The 22,168-nt window shown below is 41.9% G+C and overlaps 1 protein-coding gene across 1 annotated transcript in view; it reads left to right on the forward strand.

The window, feature by feature from the left end:
• Positions 1-22,168, forward strand: part of LRP1B (LDL receptor related protein 1B) — a 1,344,280-nt gene that overhangs the window by 651,644 nt on the left and 670,468 nt on the right. The gene's annotated exons all lie outside the window — the stretch shown is intronic.

Consider the following 22,168-nt stretch of genomic DNA (forward strand, 5'->3'; position numbering starts at 1 on the left):
ACCACAAAATACTTGGTTATCAACCAAAGGAAATTATAAATGTGGACATTCCATCTGTACCTGCTGTAAATATATGAACATTTCGAGATCGTTTGAATCCAGTGTAAATGGTCAAAGTTTTGTGATGAAATCATTTTTAAACTGTAATACAACCTATGCCATATATTTGATTACCTGTACTGAATGTATGTTACAGTATGTAGGCTGTACCATTAACGCTATAAAAACACGGATAAGAAAACACATCTCAGATGTACCATACCATGAAAGCCGCAACATTTCAGCGGCTAGTCTTCATTTTGCGCTAGTCCATGGTGGTGATACCTCTGACATGTCTGTGCAAGGTATTGAAAGGGTTAACAAACCAGTAAGAGGAGGCGACCGCAGAAGGAAACTTTTAAATAGAGAATCCTACTGGATTTTTCAGTTAGAAAGCCGCCAGCCTCAAGGGTTAAAAAAATGATTTGACCTGATCCTACAATACTAACTTTTTTCTTTTTCCCATGTCTTCTAAGTTATGCAAGATGAATTGTATTTACCCTTTTTAGTTTAGTTCTATTACCAAGCACCTTTCCAGGAGGGAGGAGCCACTTGATGCTATGCGGCTCACTTCCCCCTATAAAGGTGAAGATTTTAGTGAATTTTGAGCAGTCATGAGTAAGGGCTAAATTATTTTCTGCCCGAAACGAGTAGACCTATGCAACCTGTATCTGGATGTTTTTAGTATACACCATTATTTAATAAAGTGCCTTTTGGATTACCACGAAGCAAGGCTGGACAAACTCCTTTTCGCATTTATTCCTATTTGCTCCCAGACCGGGTGAGGGAGCGGTTATGTGCCTTAGAGGTGGATTTCCAGGCAGGTGAGAGCTGCTCATACCACATTTTCTTTTGAATGGTCTATAGGATGTTGGTCCAGAACCGTGAAGGCTTTTCTAGATGTCGTTTGGCAAACTCTAATCTGGCCTTCCTGTGTTTGAGGCTCACCAATGGTTTACATCTTGTGGTGAACCCTCTGTATTCACTCTGGTGAAGTCTTTTCTTGATTGTTGACTTTGACACACATACACCTGGAGAGTGTTCTTGATCTGGCCAACTGTTGCGAAGGGTGTTTTCTTCACCAGGGAAAGAATTCTTCGGTTATCCACCCCAGTTGTTTTCCGTGGTCTTCCGGGTCTTTTGGTGTTGCTGATCTCACCGGTACCTTCTTTTTAAGGATGTTCCAAACAGTTGTTTTGGCCATGCCTAATGTTTTCGCTATCTCTCTGATGGGTTTGTTGTGTTTTTTCAGCCTAATGTTGGCTTGCTTCACTGATAGTGACAGCTCTTTGGATCTCATCTTGAGAGTTGACAGCAACAGATTCCAAATGCAAATAGCACACTATAAAATGAACTCTGGACCTTTTATATGCTCATTGTAATTTCAATAATGAGGGCATTACACACACCTGGCCATGGAACAGCTGAGAAGCCAATTGTCCCATTACTTTTGGTCCCTTAACAAGTGTGAGGCACATATGCAAACTGTTGTAATTCCTACACCGTTCACCTGATTTGGATTCAAATCCATTGAGGTGGTGTATAGAGCCAAAAATGTTAGAATTGTGTAGATGTCCCAATATTTATGGACCTGGTTGTAAATACTTTACATTACTTATTTTGTAATGATACTGAATTAAAGCCTGTAGTATACCTCAGAGCTGAACTCACTATTCTACTAGTGGAGTAAGCGCATTGAGAAATATGAAACACTCCTGGAGCGTGGATGAAGCCATCTTACAGCCCCTTAATTCATCTACTACTGATGTCACATAAGTCTTGACAATAAGAATATGGACTTAAATTGTTAGGTACACAGATGTGAACAATCTAATTAGCAATTCAAGTATGGTGATTGGTGCAATAGAATTTACACCCCTTTGTATTAGGTATTTAAATCTCAGATAATAATGGTTTTGTATGGCTTGAAAAAGGCTTGCAACAAATTGAAACATTGTCTGTTTCTATACTGATCTAATAAAAGATGCAAGGGGAAAATTTTGGCATTACATTACATTACTTATCCTGTACTGATCCTGCGTTACATCCTGTACTATACTCCAGAGCTGCCTCACTATTCTGCTGGTGCAGTCATTGTGTACATACATTACATTACTTATCCTGTACTAATCCTGAGTTACATCCTGTATTATACTCCAGAGCTGCACTCATTATTCTGCTGGTGCAGTCATTGTGTACATACATTACATTACTTATCCTGTACTGATCCTGAGTTACATCCTGTATTATACTCCAGAGCTGTACTCACTATTCTGCTGGTGCAGTCTCTGTGTACATATATTACATTACTTATCCTGTACTGATCCTGAGTTACATCCTGTATTATACTCCAGAGCTGCACTCATTATTCTGTTGGTGCAGTCATTGTGTACATACATTACATTACTGATCCTGTACTGATCCTGAGTTACATCCTGTATTATACTCCAGTGCTGCACTCACTAGGTCTGCTGGTGCAGTCACTGTGTACATACATTACATTACTTATCCTGTACTGATCCTGAGTTACATCTTGTATTATACTCCAGAGCTGCACTCACTATTCTGCTGGTGGAATCACTGTGTACATACATTACTTATCCTGTACTGATCCTGAGTTACATCCTGTACTATACTCCAGAGCTGCACTCACTATTCTGCTGTGCAGTCACTGTGTACATACATTACTTATCCTGTACTGATCCTGAGTTACATCCTGTATTATACTCCAGAGCTGCACTCACTATTCTGCTGGTGCAGTCATTGTGTACATACATTACATTACTGATCCTGTACTGATCCTGAGTTACATCCTGTATTATACTCCAGTGCTGCACTCACTATTCTGCTGGTGCAGTCACTGTGTACATACATTACATTACTTATCCTGTACTGATCCTGAGTTACATCCTGTATTATACTCCAGAGCTGCACTCACTATTCTGCTGGTGCAGTCACTGTGTACATACATTACTTATCCTGTACTGATCCTGAGTTACATCCTGTACTATACTCCAGTGCTGCACTCACTATTCTGCTGTGCAGTCACTGTGTACATACATTACTTATCCTGTACTGATCTTGAGTTACATCCTGTATTATACTCCAGAGCTGCACTCGCTATTCTGCCTGTGGAGTCACTGTGTATGCCCCTATCTGGCGTAGGCTTGAGTTTTTGCACACTGAGTGCCAGAGATGCGCCTAATTTGGGCATCTGTCTCTTAATAAATTAGAGCCATCTCAACCCAACACACAAGGATCAAGACTGGCGTATGGGAATGCCGGTCTTGATTAATCTCACCCACTGTGTAGACATTACTTGTCTTGTACTCATTCTGAGTTACATCCTGTATTATACTCTGGATTTACATATCTCTCAACAGCTCAACATCTCCACAGAGCTTTGACCTTACAGGAATTTCTACATGGTGCTAAATGGTTTTGTGGCATAGTCCCTTTGTTTTGTAAATTGATCAGGTTGAAGTTCTTGGAACCCAACACTAGTTGGTGCTGATGCTGATTGTATCTCTGCCATGATTGCAGGTTTTATTGTTTATTGTGTTGCTAGTGTTGGTTCTAAAGTTATTACTGTTGCTGTTGGTTGTATTATGTCGTTTTTGTCCTTCACATTTCTTGGTTTTAGTTTGTCTTTTCCACAACTGATATCCATGTGTCACTTTTCAATCAAGCAAAGAAATGATATCATTAAATCTTGTCAGGCGTAAAACAGCAATATTGAATGGATAAAGCAATTAAATGTACTTCTTTGGTACTGTATGGCCATCATGTGTATGTTATGTACACCTATTGCAGGAGAGTTGACCCTCACACTGATTACTTACAGCAAATTTAACAGTAATCTCTTCAGGAAAGCAGTGCAAGGGTTAAACCCCCTGAGTGATAAGGAGACATCGGAGCAGTCAGATAAGGAGAAAGCTGAAGCCAGTATATGGCATAGCAGACCATTCATTGATCCAACACTGGCATGAAAGTAGTAAAGCTCCTCTCTATAACAAAAAAATAAAACAATACACAGAATAAAGGTGGCCATAAACCTAGTAAGAGTTAGGGCTCACTAATTTGTGCTTCAGTCTGTGAACATGGATGCATTTTTATACGGACCACTCACAGATGATGTTGATGAATCTTGAGGGAAAATCAGAGCAGGATGGTGCATGGGGTAATTATTCCAATCGTAGCATGCACCACCCATGGAGATGCCTCTGGACTAGTGCATTAGGTTTGTCTTTTACTGGCAGCTGTGTGAGGGTATATTCAGATGAGATGTTTTTGACCACACAGTCAAAATTGCATTAAAAAGATATTTCCAACCACACTCGATTTTACCGGGTTTTCTGTGGTTTTGTGATGTGGTTGCATTGTTTCCAGATTAAAAATTTAACAAATGTATTTCACTTAATTGCATTGTCAACAACCACAGCAGTTATGGTAAAAGCGGGTACATTTTCATCAGTGTTTTTTCATGGTCAGAATCCTTTTATGTAGCTCCTGTAAACCCTCAAGTCAGTAGCAGCTTTAGCTGAACTAATAAAGGGTGTGAGCACTAAACCTAGGGCAGCATAAACTGTAAATGCAGCCCTGAGTACATACCATGATTACTGTAATTGAGGAAATACCCTCACAGCATCTCAGTTCACTACATATCCTATTACAGTATATCAACATAGAAAAAGTAGGCATCAGCTTCACGGAATTTAATCTTAGAGATGTCCATGTGATATGTTCACTGAAGTTATACCACGACAAACACTTGTCACATATCCATAGGATAGATGCTACATATATTACTGGCGTGAGTCTGACTGTTGGATCCCCCAACGATCAAAAATACCCCCCGTCCCCCCCATTCTGGATGCATTTCAAAGGAGAGATAACCACACATGCACCTTGAAGCTCCATTCAGTTTCTTTAGAGTGACAGAGATAGCCAATCACTGGAGATAGATGTTCAATGTTGGATAACCCCTTTAAAGTGCCTCTGGTCTTAAGAATACCTTTAAGAACAGTTTATGGTCTTTCTTTACTGTTGTTCCCTTATATGAAAACAGAATAATAACTTGCAGGATAACAGGCTGAACTAGTTGGACAGATGTCTATTTTCAGCCTTATAAACTATGTTACTGTGTATAATAAATTGTCAATCACACATATCATTGTGTATATGCAGCGTCTCTGCCATGATTGCTGCTAATCTTATGAGTCTCTGGCCGCTTAATAACCCATGCATACGGTGGTTCACTTTTTCCTTCACTTTATTTGCACAATATTTTAGTTTTTAGTATGTATGTATTTATTTATTTACTAGCAGAAGGACCCGGCTTCGCTCGAGTATATTTCATCTATTTCATTTGTGTGTGTCGTTAAAAGATATCGACAGTATCCCCCATAACAGTGACCTCTACAGCACCCCGCCCCTTTAACAGTGAACTCCACAGCAACCCACCCCTTAACACTGACCCCCCCACAGTGCCCCACCACTTTAAAATGGGACCGCCACAGCAGCCCATCCCCCTAACTTTGACCTTCACAGCAGCCTGCACCTTTAACAGTGAGTTTCACAGCACCCCACTCCCTTGACACTGACCTCACAGTACCCCGCTGCCTTAACAGTGACCTCCACAGCAGTTGCCCCTTTAATAGTGGCCCCTGCCCCCTTAACAGTGACCTCCACAGTGGCCTGCCCCCTTAACAGTAACATCCACGGTGAACACCTCTTTAACGGTAACCTCCACAGTGCCCGCCCCTTTAACAGTGACCTCCACAGCGCCCTGACCCCTTTAATGCTAGGGCTACACTACGACATGTGTCGCGTGACATTTTGTCTCAACAATTTTTATAATGATAGTCTATGGTGTTGCACTGCGACATGCGACATGTGACCATGCTGCAACTGCAACAATACAGTTGCAAAAAATCCATCCATGCAGTCGCAGCATGGTCACATGTCGCAGTGCAACACCATAGACTATCATTATAAAAATTGTTGCGCGACATTGGTGCGACATCAATGTCGCGCGACACATGTGGCAGTGTAGTTGTGCCCTATGTGTCATGCAACACATGTCGTCGTGTAGCCCTAGCCTAAAGGTGACCTACATCAGTGAAGAAAAATGGCTGGGTTGTTATGGAAACCTGGAGTAAAACTGTGTGTATGTGGAGACTAAGGGCCTGCGAGCTTCTATTGGCTGATAAGGGACATGTGACCGTGTGCATGGCAGTTGGGATATGAAGAGAAAGACTTGCAGGCTTGTAGTGGCTAATGCAGGTCATTTTTTGGGAATATCTCAGGAACGGTACGTCCTAGAGTGCTGAGACCCCCACAAGATTTCTGTCCAGGTAGCAAGGGTTGTGTATCCCAAGGTTCGTTGAAATTGATGGTTGCATTTTTGTGTGATCGCGGAACATACATCCATATATATGTTCTTCTTAAATTTACTTGAAAAGCACTGAGCTGCAGTACCAAAAACAGCCACTGCCAAATGTGTGGCGCTGTGCCTGAGTAAACTACGCCTTCATTAGATGGATTGGAAAGGATGTCAGGATTCGAACTCCCACCAATCAGACATTGATGGCCTATCCTAGGATGTAATTTAATTTAAATCTGATTAAAAAAAATTATATTATTATTATTATTATTATTATTATTATTATTATTATTATTAACTAAACATACTAAAAACATATTTTACCAGAGTATCATTACCAAATGTAATATTATGCAAGTCTACAACTTAACTTTGCAGCTGTAACTTTCACCAAAGTGGCAATCATTGACAAGACACTTTGGCAAGTCGCCTACATTTTATTTCTATTTTTTTATAATGACGACTTCCACAAGGTCAGCAAGTTTAGGGAAATCTACCTGCATAATTAAGCATCTGTTTCTTGGTTTATAGAGGGCAAATTGGGTGCCCGGAATGATGCACTTTTTGTCAGGTTTTGTTTAGCTGCAGTAAAAAAAAAATGCTGATTAAACAGAAGCGCATTATTTATTATTCCAGAACTGATGAGGCAAAACTTTTTGGAAAATTACAAATCACGTACAGAACTCCCTCATTAGCAACTTGCTCATAACTGATAACACATCGGCAGTCAGCTGCTTCTTTTTTTTTTTTATCATTTTAATCATTCTTAATAAGAACACATTGAGCACAATTTTCTCTGAGCTGAAATGACACAATCAACTTTTCTTCTAATTGCCGTAATGAATGAATTTACAATTTTAGGCATTTCATTGAACTTCCTTGAAAACTTTTATCCTGCTGAAACTTTTTTTTTCTTTTTTTGCATTTAGAAAGTTATTTTAGTAAACATTTTATGGTTCACGGTTATTAATCAGTGTATGGCAGCTTTTGGAATAAATTGGATCACAAAAAGTTGCAATTTAAGCAACATTTGAAAAAAATGACTTTTGTTCTAACGTTATGGTTTATATAGGACAACTAAGCTATGCCATCGTTGTCAGATAGGACAGGAATCCCATCTCTGGGACCCGTTCCTGTCTGCAGAACAGGTCCTCTGAAGTAAAGGAGAGTGTACCATACATGCTCAGTGTGGTCTCCATTCACTGTTATGGGAGTTTTGAAAATAGCCAAGCAAGTGCACTTAGCGAGTTTTGGAAGTACAATAGAGGCAAATGGAAGGAACACTGTGCACACACAGCCACCTCTCCTTTCACCGCTATGGTAATTCTGAAAATAGCCGAGTGAGCATGGAGGGGGGCCATGCTTGAACTTTTGGCCGCTTGTTCTGGTGACAGGAGCAGATCATAGAGTTGAGTCCTGGATGGCAAGGATACGCTATCAGAGATGGAAATACCCCTTTAAACTGTTGAGACAGATTTATAAATATGAAAGCCAGAAAACAGGACAAATGGTTCAAATCTGTTCCTGCTCATAGCAGGCATAGGTTTCATTTTCAGATTTTAGGACAGCCAAATTCATTAAAAGGTGTGCAACATTTAACAAATTTGGAGCAACTGACTTCAGTTCTAATAAATACCTGGATTGATATATGTACACATTTTCATGTAGCTATTTTTTCCAAATGATTTTTGTAACCCTATAAAAGTTGCATGTCTAAGACTCTGTTCCCACTTGACTCATGGCTTCTTTGACAATGGAAAGTACAGAACATTGCTGGACCAATCCTTAAATAGATACCACTGAAGAGCACCGCTGAACCCATTGGGGTGTCTACCATTTTGATAGGGAGGGTAGCGCCGAATGCTGCATAATTCTATACATCAAATCTGGTGGAATCTACAACTAAGACTCTATTCACTTCTTATTTTTCCTATAAATTCAGCTCTTACATTTCTTCAATGGAAATTCTGAAGAGTAAACATGCCCTATGAAACCAAGTAAACGTTCTTAGCTTTCAGGGCACATACCACCTTCTGTTCTATTCCAACTAGGCACAGACACTTGACTATGAGAGTTAGATACAGAAGCATACATGCGTACAATGAGGAGTAAGGAGGAGATAGCTGTTGATATTTAATCAGGCCCGTGACTGGGTGATGAATGGCAAATAGTAATGATGTCTCTAGTGTCTTGTCACCAGCTGAAGTAGGAAAAACTGCTCCTGAGTAGAGATGTCGGAACTTAAAATTTTTCGTTCGTGAACGGCGAACGCGAACTTATGCGAATGTTCGCGAACGGGCGAACCGCCATAGACTTCAATAGACAGGCGAATTTTAAAACCCACAGGGACTCTTTCTGGCCACAATAGTGATGGAAAAGTTGTTTCAAGGGGACTAACACCTGGACTGTGGCATGCCGGAGGGGGATCCATGGCAAAACTCCCATGGAAAATTACGTAGTTGACGCAGAGTGTGGTAAGTTGAATTTGCAATGCGACTAATATAACCTGCATTAATCGCATTGCGAATTCAACTTAGAGCTGAGTTCCTAAAGGTTGTATTGCTAGAATTGACGAATATAATGAATATAGCACTATATTCTCAATCTTCGTTATATTCTAGTAGCAATACAACCATTAGGAACCCAGCTCCAAGTTGAATTCGCAATGCGATTAATATAACCTGTATTAATCGCATTGCGATTACAACTTAGTCAAATTTGTGACACTGTAGCTTCAGAATGAATCTAAGATGGATGCTGTCCTTGCTTTTTGATAGGAGGTGGGAGGGTCTGGGAGGGAGGGTATGCTGATTGGCTGAAATGTGTCTGCTGACTGTGAGGTACAGGGTCAAAGTTTGCTCAATGATGATGTATAGGGGGCGGACCGAACATCGCTATGTTTGCCGGAAACTGTTCGCCGGCGAATAGTTCGGATCATCTCTACTCCTGAGTACAAACTGTGGCCTTAACAACTGCAATATAAATAGAAATAAGTTAAGTCAGCTGGATATATACAGTATATATATTTTTTTTCCTGAAGACACTTTGCTAGTCATCTCACTGCATTCCAGAATTCTCTTTAAAAAGTCAGCTTTTGTCTCATGCACCCAGCACTAAATACCTTCCTCTTAGGGTCCATTGACTCTTCCCTGACATCATGGCCCCTTGCTATTTATTCTGAATTTTCCAATCTATTTTCTTTCTCTCACATGCTCTTGGTACCTACCTATTCTAGCATCAATACAATACTCAGCTTCCCACATTCAGCTGATGGGACAGCAGCAGTGGGTGACTTCAGTACTATTCCCTGCTTCACAGCCTTTCTCCATCTTATAACCTTTGCTTTGGTGGGTCGGCATATATTTTTGTTTTATCGAGAATCCATACAGTTGCATTTTTAATGTTTCCGCACAAGCTAGCATTTTTCTGCATTGGAGTGGAAACATTAACCCTATCTCTTCTCAAACTATTTGTTTGGACTATCCTGTTGGCTCATTAAAGGGGTTATCCAAGACTATTAAATGCCGCCCATATGCCCGGGCCCTTCACAATGAATATACTTACCTGGCTTTCCATTCCCTGCACCGCTGCTGCTTCTCCCCAGGCGCGGATGAAAAAATACGGTGTTGGGGGGAACAGCCAAAGGCAGGCAAGCACAGAGACGAGCCTCTCTAACATCGCGGGTGAATCTAGGGAGGCTCGTCCCCACCTGCCATTGGCTGCACTCCCCCAATGTTTTCATCCGTGGATGGAGAGAAGCTGCAGGGGGACCAGGAGCTGAGGGGCGCATTTAAAAGTCTTGGATAACCCCTTTAAGTTCAGTGCAGACAAACCATATCCATGGGCTCTGACTCCACTGGGTCAAGAAAGCTACTTGGTACAAGTAAATAAATCAAACAGGACTGACAAATGCACACATGCCCTTACTTCTTCTCTTGGCTCAAAATATTTGGGAGATGTGCGGCATGAGATGAGCAGCTTTAAAGGGTATCTGTCAACAGATTTTTACCTATGATACTGGCTGACCTGTTGCATGTGCGCTTGGCAGCTGAAGACATCTGTGTTGGTCCCATGTTCATATGTGCCCTCAAACAAATTCATAATATATGCAAATGAGCCTCAAGGTGCAATGGGGGCTCCACTTTCTCTGCAACTGCCGCACCCCCTACACTTTATTTTAAAGGGCCTGGTGTGATGATGTTTACACTGCCTGGCCCTGTCAATCAAAGTGTAGAGGTTGCAGCAATTGCAGAAAAAGCAGAGCCTTTAGGTGTAACGGCAACGCCCCTGTTGCTCCTAGAGTCTCATTTGCATATATTAAAACTTCATTTTCTCAGCAATGTGGGCACATATGAACATGGGACCAACAAAGATGGCTTCAGCTGGCAAGTGCAACATGCAACAGGTCAGCCAGTTTTATAGGTGCAAATCTGCTGACGATGCCCTTTAAAATAAATCATGATATTATGTCATGAGATATCTATAGTATATATGTATATCTGTGACCGCCCAGTTTTTGAGATGTAAATTACAATTTGTCAAGGGTTTTGCCAGCAAGTGACAATGTTGTCAAACTCGTTTCCTGAGAAAAGTTATTGTTGATCATGGCCATGCAGAGAGAGGAGGGGGCGAGGAAGGGGTGAAGACCGTAGAGGAAGGAATCATTTCAGTACACTTTTATGCAAGTGGCTGACAGGGGGACCAGAAGAATCAGCTGCCAACTAGTGTTTATCGAGCATGCTCGGCCGAACAGCAGTTCGGCTCAAGCATTGCTATACTCGGCACATTGCAGTGTTTGGCCAAATACTATGTATGCTCGAGCACATTTGAACACAATGGAAGACCCGAGCATTAAACCAGGCACCCCCTGCTCTGAAGAAGATAGGGTGTCTGGTTCACAGAAAAAGGTTACAAATTGATAGAAACACCACCAAAATGGTTCAAAAACAGCATGGGAAGGATGTCTGGATGCATCTTGGACTCCTATTACCTATGACATACAATAAACAACCACACAAAGGCTATATGCCAAAAGCCAGGTATGTGCAAGCCAACAATCTATCCATGAGACAGACACACTCAGCACACCTTACAATGGCAGCCTTGTGCACTATGAGCTAGTAAGCCTCAAAGTTGCTACATAACTGTTGGATGTCTTGGGTGGACCTGCGCACCTAGATCGTTATCATTAGGGTGACAAAAAGTTTTCTGATTGTCCTAACATAATATTCAATAACCTTTCTATACAGTTTTCTCATGTAAACTCATTTGCATGGGCATATGGGAAAGACATGCAAATGAGCAGAATATGCCTTGTTTTTCAGCTGAAAAACCATTTGCATGGAAAATTTGCAATACAAATTTGTGATTACAATATTTGTGATCTACACTACTCATGAACAGCGCCATCTATTGGATTCATAGTTTTTTCATAGCGCCATCTATTGGATTCATAGTCTTATGTTGGACTCATGCAATGCTTCTATGGGAGAACATCTGCGACAAAGCCACACATCTTCCGTGCAGTGCCACACAGGCTCCATGCACATGGCTCTGCACACAATTAAGGCTGGTATAGAGGTTATAATGATTTTCCACTGTGGCATTATGACTATAAAATATGTAATATTAAATTCAGCATATTCATAACATCCATTTTTATCACATTCAAATTTCTAGAACCAATTGGCGCTCCATGATACATCTAATTAATGCATAGCTGCAATGTTTGTGGCTGGGAAGCCATATTATTTTAATTTGCATACAAGAAAATGAACAATCTAGCATACAATTAGGCAATAACTCTGGTAAATTAGTCTTAATTAGCAGCACTAAGCGCTTAATCACAGAGTGAGAGAGACTGCAAAAGGTTAGGCAACTCTGACTCTTTGTGGTAAAAAGTTCTGACAATATAGTTTTGTGTGGAAGGCACGGTTTATGGGGCTGTATGTTTGCCTTTCAAGCATTTTTTTTCCCCAGTTTTATTTTTTCTTATTGAATATGTATGTTTAAAAGTATAACTTTTGGATCAGCTTCCCAGATAGAAAACCTGTCATTAAACACACAGACAGAATGAGATGGGATGTTTCTGAGAAGCTTATGCAAATAGATCAATATGGCTTCCTGTTGGTTCATCAGTCTGTGACTACTGAGCTACTCACCATGCTACCCGACCCTTTGCTCTGTAAATTGCAGCCTGTATGCTTTCTTTCAGACTGCCAGCATCTGTACCCTGGTGCGGGCTAAAGTCTGGCCTCTTAAAATTCTTCTTCCTCTTCTAAATTATTGGTCACTTGGTATTTTGTTACCCCCCTGTCAGGGAGTGCCTGAGCTTTATGGTTACTTGGTGACCAGCAAAGGTGTTGAAGTCTAGTGCTTCTGCAATTCTCCTGTGTTTTGTCTGTGTGTACCCTGCATTGGTTCCTGTCTGTACTCCAGCCCACCCTGCCTGTGTGTTCCTGCATTCTGTGCACCCTTGCCTTCCTCTGTCAGTTCCTTTTTCTCTTTATTTGACAGGACCAAGTGAAATGGCCATGCAAAAAACTGGTGCTCTCAAGAATAGGGAGGGGTTGGCAGACGAGGAAGGAGGGCAAGGGTGCACAGGGTGGCTTTAGCCCATCCTTGGTGCACTTAACTGTTAATTTGAACATGGATTAGAAGTACTTTTTCTTCAGAATGAAGCAACAGATCGCTAAGTGAAAGGTATCATTACATTGAGGTAAGGTAGCTCTACAAGACATTGTGCCCTAAACCTCCTGGTGGCAGACTCCCTTTAATAGTACAATCACATGCTCATTTGGAGCTTGGACCCTGGGATCATTTATGTCACGAGGGTGTCATGACCTATTGCTGACTCTGTTGTGCCTGGGGTTAGAAGGTCGCAGTGGGTGACTACTCGCTCGGTTTCAAGAGATTGCTCCATTATGAAAAGGATTCTGATCCAGGTTTTCCTGCTTAGGTTTGCGATCCTTTTTGTCCCATTCAGGAATCTGTAGCTTTTCCTTTCAGCTTTTCTCTGTCAGCCACTCCCAGCTACTATATATTCTCCCTTTCTGCTTCCCTTGATGCCTTCTTTCAAGATCTTTTATTCTGACCTCTGGTGGAGTTGGAGTTTCTGTGCAGGTGTTGGTACTGGTGCTGTTGGTTCTCCGGTTCACTCCTCTTGTTGTCTCCTGTTTGTAGTCACTCTTTGTGGATTGTTTGTGTTGTTTGTCCTTTCCCTTTTGTCACCCTATGTGTCAGTGGTGAGGACTAGTGCTCCTACCGCCCTACTCGCTACATAGGGCTTATTTCAGGGTAAGCCAGGGACGAGGCATGTGATCGGCGTACGGGTTAGCAGCCTGTCTAGGCATGATAGGGCAACCCGGTGCCAGTGCTAGGTGAGGTAGGGGGTCACTTGTTACAGCTGTGTCATGGTCTGGTGGTAGTAGACCATGACACTTTTGCCATGCATGCTAGTTGCTGGTGGCAAAGTGTATTTTATAGCATGTTTTGACACTTTCCCTTTAAGTCTAGTTCCCTTCCCATCTCTGGTATGTATGCGGTTAAGGTGTGAGCAAGGTGGAGCTGGGTGTAGCCTCTTGGCTCTTATAGTACTGGTGCTTGGAGCCTGAGGTCAGAGATGACTTCAGCTTATGGTGGAGCTGGAGTTATGCTGCTTTCCTGGACCTTTCCATCTGTCCAGCTTTAGGGCCGCTTTGTTGAATATAGTTTGTCTTCATATTCTATCCTTCTTGTTCCCCTACATTACCTGTGTAGTTGTTTGGTGTGGGTTTACAGGGAGTGCAGAATTATTAGGCAAGTTGAATTTTTGAGGATTAATTTTATTATTGAACAACAACCATGTTCTCAATGAACCCAAAAAACTCATTAATATCAAAGCTGAATATTTTTGGAAGTAGTTTTTAGTTTGTTTTTAGTTTTAGCTATTTTAGGGGGATATCTGTGTGTGCAGGTGACTATTACTGTGCATAATTATTAGGCAACTTAACAAAAAACAAATATATACCCATTTCAATTATTTATTTTTACCAGTGAAACCAATATAGCATCTCAACATTCACAAATATACATTTCTGACATTCAAAAACAAAACAAAAACAAATCAGTGACCAATATAGCCACCTTTCTTTGCGAGGACACTCAAAAGCCTGCCATCCATGGATTCTGTCAGTGTTTTGATCTGTTCACCATCAACATTGCGTGCAGCAGCAACCACAGCCTCCCAGACACTGTTCAGAGAGGTGTACTGTTTTCCCTCCTTGTAAATCTCACATTTGATGATGGACCACAGGTTCTCAATGGGGTTCAGATCAGGTGAACAAGGAGGCCATGTCATTAGATTTTCTTCTTTTATACCCTTTCTTGCCAGCCACGCTGTGGAGTACTTGGACGCGTGTGATGGAGCATTGTCCTGCATGAAAATCATGTTTTTCTTGAAGGATGCAGACTTCTTCCTGTACCACTGCTTGAAGAAGGTGTCTTCCAGAAACTGGCAGTAGGACTGGGAGTTGAGCTTGACTCCATCCTCAACCCGAAAAGGCCCCAGAAGCTCATCTTTGATGATACCAGCCCAAACCAGTACTCCACCTCCACCTTGCTGGCATCTGAGTCGGACTGGAGCTCTCTGCCCTTTACCAATCCAGCCACGGGCCCATCCATCTGGCCCATCAAGACTCACTCTCATTTCATCAGTCCATAAAACCTTAGAAAAATCAGTCTTGAGATATTTCTTGGCCCAGTCTTGACGTTTCAGCTTGTGTGTCTTGTTCAGTGGTAGTCGTCTTTCAGCCTTTCTTACCTTGGCCATGTCTCTGAGTATTGCACACCTTGTGCTTTTGGCCACTCCAGTGATGTTGCAGCTCTGAAATATGGCCAAACTGGTGGCAAGTGGCATCTTGGCAGCTGCACGCTTGACTTTTCTCAGTTCATGGGCAGTTATTTTGCGCCTTGGTTTTTCCACATGCTTCTTGCGACCCTGTTGACTATTTTGAATGAAACGCTTAATTGTTCGATGATCACGCTTCAGAAGCTTTGCAATTTTAAGAGTGCTGCATCCCTCTGCAAGATATCTCACTATTTTTGACTTTTCTGAGCCTGTCAAGTCTTTCTTTTGACCCATTTTGCCAAAGGAAAGGAAGTTGCCTAATAATTATGCACACCTGATATAGGGTGTTGATGTCATTAGACCACACCCCTTCTCATTACAGAAATGCACATCACCTAATATGCTTAATTGGTAGTAGGCTTTCGAGCCTATACAGCTTGGAGTAAGACAACATGCATAAAGAGGATGATGTGGTCAAAATACTCATTTGCCTAATAATTCTGCATGCAGTGTATGTTCAGGGTGTGGTGTCTAGTCTTGTTTTTGTTACATGTCTGGTCAGTTGGCGTTTTATGCCCGGCATGTATGCAAGGCGTTACCCTGGGTGTGGGGGCTTCTGTGTTCCTTGGAGGGGGAACAGCATTTACCACCATCCTGCGGAAGTGGTCTCCATGGTTTCCCGGAGGGGTGAACCACAAGTCTAGGCAGTGAGCATCTTTCTTCCTGTTGCTGCGGCAGGTAAGTGCTACGTGTCCCAGAGCTTGTTATCCAGGTGGGATTCCTGTCGCTGGGTTCTTACCTGCCGACCCTCTTGGTTTATCACTGTCTTTTCTGTTTATGTTTTTTAATGGTGATTCCTACAGTTGTGGTGATGTTCTAAGGGGCAGGTGGCCCGCTATAGAACATGATTGTAGTGTTGTTGTTTTCCCTGTTGCTACTGGTTGCTAGCCCTGTGGGAGACTCTGGTTCATCTGTCTCCTAGCCCTGACATTCCAGGGATCTCCAGGGTTAGTAGGGCCCGAGGTTCCGGTGCATGAGCCCTCCTACCATCTGGGTTTGCTCATGCGATTAGGAAGTCAGGGCGAGGATTTGGGACGCTATAGGAGGTTACCTGCTCCATGATCCCAGCATCCAGGCCGAGTTGCTTTGGTCTAATTCCCTACATTGTGCGGTGGGGGTTTCACTCACTCCCCACCGTGACATCACCACTCCTCCCTCTCCCTAGTGAAAGAGTACCCTCCTTCCCTCCCCTCTGCGCCTCACGTCTGTTACCTGCCATATCAGACATGATAATTTACAGGAGTCAGGACTCGTCATATCACATTGTAATGAATGGGAAAAAGTGTATTTTTCCATTGACTTTATCATATATTTTATGTTACGAGAAAACTTCTCCTTAATTCAGGGCCCTCATGTGGCATTTCAGGCACTTGAAAAGATTAGTTTTGGAGTGTTTTATTCAGGACAGACATAATAACATACTGAAAAATATTGTAAAAAAAAAAAAAGATCCTTGCATTTGTGCTTCAATTACTACACACAATGATGCAAAGACTCTCAGAACATGTAGAATAAGACAGATAACCGGCAAATGTTTTGGGAAGACAAGCACTCCACTGTCCACCTCAGTACAAATTCTCCAGCAAAGTATTATTTAAATTATTAAGAAACTTGAAGCTGTTCATGGGATAAAAAATACCTTGGGGTGTTTTAGATTAAAGATTTAAAATGTCTGTATAATGTCAGGGAATGTCAGCCAGGACATGGGGAATTACTGCTACGGATGAAAGGAGAAAACCCAAGGGCTGGTTTGATGTGCAGGACAGTTTTCTTGCATGTGCTGACATCAAGCATAAAATAATAAAGTCATAATGGATCCATTTAATAAGGCAAGGTTAGATGGTAGGAACTGAAATGTGTATCTCTGCTGTAGAGATGGTGTCGCCGCTCACAGATACATAAATAATGAAATAAAATAATTATATAATATAAATAATATAAACAGTGCCTCTTATTATTTTTGGTAGTATAATTATTGCTACAACTATTTGCTCCTTTGTGACCCACACACTTCCTTCCACCAACTGACTCATTAGAAAAACACTGCTGTTGCGTGCTAGCTGTAATAACTTCTCATTTTACCACAATCATTGCACAATCAAAGTCACTGTGGAGTATTCACCTTAAAGTGGTTCTCTGGTCCCATAATACAATACTTTTTTATGTTCCCTGAGCACCCCAAACATTGCATATTTTTGCCCATATACCTGTATTTCATGTCAGCACTTTCCTTCCCCTGTTCTTGGCATCACTGCATCCTGGCAGGATGTTTATATGCTAACCAAATCCAGCATGCTTTGCTCTGTAATTTTTATGAGGACTGCCTCACTTTGCCTTGGCACTAGTCATGACCCCTACACTATGTTAGGCAGAGAAAGCCCTGTGAAATATTACAGAGCAAAACATACTGAGATTGTTAGAAAACCCTGCAGGAAGCTGAGGAATACAGGAAGTTAGCCATGTAAACATCCTGCCAGGATGCAGTGATGCTGGGAATTGTGGAATAAAAGTGCTGACAGTGCGGACAGTAAGTATATCGGGTAAAATATGCAGTGTTTGGGGTACATTGGTCAGATTTAAAAAATGAGACTGAAGAACCCTTTTAAGCGGATGATAAATTTAACATAGCTGTTGACTAAATGCTTGTTCAGTCAACAGCTATTGCTTCTGACTCTATCCTCCCCATATATGTGCATGCTTGGCCAACTTTGTATGTAATTTTAGAAGGGACAGGGGCACCTTTGGCAGTGCTTATATTCTCTGAGAACAAAAAATTTGAAATGTTGAAATCCTACTGGCTGATCCTTCTTTCCCCCGACATCTGTATCAGAGAAGAATCAGGACACCACCGTACACACTGATAGTCAGCCAGTCCCTCCAAATATGGCTGGTTCAGTCAACATTTACTCTGGCCACCTTTACTGATATTACACTAGAGGTTGTCCCATCTGGACAACTCTTAATAAGAGATAAGCTTATCACCCTGGGACCAGTAATTGTAAACCCTTAGCAATAAGCTTCTATAATCTGGGAAAGCTGTAACTGGCTGCACACGTCTTCAGTAATGGCAGTAAACGAGTTTGTGCCGTATCATCAAACTTTCTTCTCAATATAAAACACCATGTATGAAGTCAAGGAGGGGAAGGGCATTATAAAATTATGGAAATGTAGATGTAGTAGAATTTTTGCTCACATCTGTGTCCTGTCTCCATCGCAGGTTCTGTTCTGTCAAGTTGCCTTTAATTTGTCATCTAGCACAATTACATCTCATCTATGGCTTTACAAAAGATTGTGGACAAAATTGCTGAATTATCTCATTTAAAGGGATTCTGTCACCTCATTTAAGCCTGTAGAGCTGCGGACATGCATGGCTAGATCGCCGCTAGCATGTCCACAATATACCTGTCCCATAGCGCTGTGTGCTTTTATTGTGTTTAAAAAATGATTTTATAGATATGTAAATGAGCCTGGTAAGGAGCTCAAGGGGCTGTACTAACCTTCTTGGAGCCCAGCCATGCTCCCTGTGAAGGAGCCCAGCACCGCCTGCGTCCTCTGAATCTCCTCCTTGCTCACAAAGTTTGATCCTTGCTCACAAAGTTTAATCTTGCAACGCACAAGCTCGCGCATGCGCAGTTCCTTCCCTGAGGCTGATGCCAGCACAGAGAAGGAACACTATACCGGCACTGCGCATGTGCGAGCTTGCACATCGCGAGATTACGGCGATCTAACTTTGTGAGCAAGGAGGAGATTCGGAGGACGCAGGCGGTGATGGGCTCCTTCACAGGGGGCATGGTTTGGCTCCAAGAATGTTAGTACAGCCCCTTGGGCTCCTTACCAGGCTCATTTACATATCTATAAAATCATTTTTTAAACACAATAATAGCACACAGCACTATGGGACAGGTATTTTGCGGACATGCAAGCGGCGATCTAGCAGCTCTATAGGCTAAAACGAGGTGACAGAATCCCTTTAATAGCTTATTAATTCTGTCTGTGATAAATTTGCTTTGTACCAAGCAGACATTCCCTCGAGGCCACAACCAAGTGGGGGTGAATTTGTCTGGGTCAAACACAAGTCCACCATTCTCATTGTGGGCAGACACTCATAACAGCAATCTTTGATCCCAAGCAGTTTCCATTGCTTGTGCCTGCAGTGGGTCAGCGATACCTGCCGGGAAATAGAGCAAAATGCCAGAAGGAGACACTTCCTCCAGGACAAATGAGGTCGTAAGGAAACATGTTCACTGTAACAGGTCTCAGCATGAGCGGAGATTTCCATTTTGCCATGTACTGAAATATCACATATTATCCCAATGTCTAAACATTTGAGATGATTCTGATATAAAGCAGTGATGACTTCTGTGACATGGGCCTCTGGACAAACAAATCTTTAAATCTCAATTTTTCTACTCGAGTAGCTATGCAGGAATGGGCATTTTGACTGTTCAGCTACAGATAGACCAAACTAGGCCTCATCCTGGCCAAAGAGGAGGCTCATAAAGCAAGTATTCAGATGCTCCTTTTCCCTCCCCGCACATCACAGGTCATCTCTCCTAGAGTATGCAGATACTGCATCATCAGGTCCCACAAAGCATCAATGATTTAGCGAGCTGCCATGTCATTGGCAACCTATGATACAGTACCTGGGCATCTGAATAACAGTTCACAGTTGAAGGAGCAAGAGCAAGGTGTTCTGTTGACTTCAGTACAGGTAGATATTTTTTTTTTAAGAAGGAGATAACCTCTTCTTTACACTTCAACAAGGATATTGTCATCATATCATTCATTCCCACTAGCCAACCAGAAAGGTTATCATCAACCCCATTGCAGTCCTAGCCCATCAGGAATGTTATTTTTAGCATCTGCAGTCCAACTAGCCCAAAATGGATGTTACCATTAACCCCTTCATTCCCTCAACTCACCAAGGATGTTTCATTAATACCTTTACTGTCCTAGCCCACAAGGGATATTACGATTGATGTCTACATTGCCCTAACCCACAAGGGATGTTATTATTATTAACATCTTCGATGCCCTAGACCACCAGGTACATTAAAATTAGCCACATCAAAACACTGTCCCACCAAGGATGTTATAATTTACCGTATATACTCGAGTATAAGCCGACACGAATATAAGCCGAGGCCCCTAATTTTACCCCCAAAAAATGGGAAAAATTATTGACTCGAGTATAAGACTAGGGTGGTAAATGCAGCTATAATGCAGAGTGTATGTGTATATAATGCACACACTCTACATTATATACACACATCTGCAAGAGGGTGACTCAGATTGATGGCAGTCTGACTCTGACTCCCTGTATTTAATGCAGAGTGTGTGCATTATATACACTCCTTCACCGCCCTATATCCCTTCACTGTCCTAGACCACCAGGGATGCCACCTATTGTGGCAAGGGAAGTTAAGACTTTCTGCCCAGGAGATGATGTCTATGTGAAAAGCTTCTGGTATGAGCAATACAAAAATCAATCTCTCCTTTCAACATCCACGATATCTTAAGAATTAATGGAGTCATTTAATCAAATTGCCCTTTTAGATGCCGACTCTCTTGCTGGTGTACATTTTGATCATTTTCTAGAAAATGATAAATGAGATGGGCCAGCCAGCTCGCCCCCTTACCGGCCCACACCACACACCCTTTTTTTTAGACATGGCGTGAACAGAGAAAAGTCCCAGATTCCCCTTTGCAACCGAATCTGCGAGAGATATGCGCCAGCATATAAGTATTTTGGTAAAACAGTCTCACTTTTCAGTGTGAAAAAAGGTCCTTCACTCACCTTAAATAGGCATGCAGTGTTGCAGTGTAAGCCACTATGTCTGCTATGTAGGTCTTGTATCCAGTATAGGTCTGGAATCAACAAATGGAATATCGCTTAACTCGAGACTAGAAGTAAATGAAATCCAACATAGCATAACTCCATATAGCAAACTGTAGTCGAGGAGATTCAGAGGTCCACTGTTAGATGGACAGCTTGGTAACACCAGAAGAAACCCTTCTGATGGCTTATAGTCAATCTTTACAGAATACAGCAGGTCCTATGTTACTAATTAAATTATGCAGTTATCAACAAAACTAGGGATGAGTGAATTGACTTCAGGCTGCTTTATCCAAAGTTGATTCAAATAAAATTTAGTTGTAGTACTGTACAGTATCAGAATGTATTGGATCCGATGAGCCGAAGTTATTACTTTGCGAAGTCCCGCAAGACTTTGTGTAATAACTTTATGAATTAATTATTACTGTAAAAAAAAACTTGATGCCGAACTAGGGTTCTGTTCCAAGTGGTACTTTGGAACTGAACCCGAGTTCGTTATCAAGGTTTTTTACAGTAATAATTAATTCACAAAGTTATTACACAAAGTCTTACGGGACTTCGCAAAGTAATAACTTAAGCTCTTCGGAGACAATACATTCTAAGGGTACTTTCACAGTAGCGTTTTTCTTTTCCGGCATAGAGTTCCGTCACAGGGGCTCTATACCGGAATAGAACTGATCAGTTTTATCCCCATGCATTCTGAATAGAGAATAATCCGTTCAGGATGCATCAGGATGTCTTCAGTTCAGTCATTTTGACTGATCAGGCAAAAGAGAAAACCGTAGCATGCTACGGGTTTATCTCCGGTGAAAAAAAAACCTGAAGACTTGCCTGAATGCTGGATCCGGCATTTTTCCCCATAGGAATGTATTAGTGCCGGATCCAGCATTCAAAATACCGGAATGCCGGATCCGGTAAAAATGTGAAAAAAGATACAAGTCTGATCCGTCTGTCCGCATGACAAGCGGACAGACGGATCCGTCCTTGAAATGCATTTGCGAGATGGATCCGCATCCGGATG

The sequence above is a fragment of the Bufo bufo genome, chromosome 7, assembly GCF_905171765.1.
Source record: "Bufo bufo chromosome 7, aBufBuf1.1, whole genome shotgun sequence".
NCBI lineage: Eukaryota > Metazoa > Chordata > Amphibia > Anura > Bufonidae > Bufo > Bufo bufo.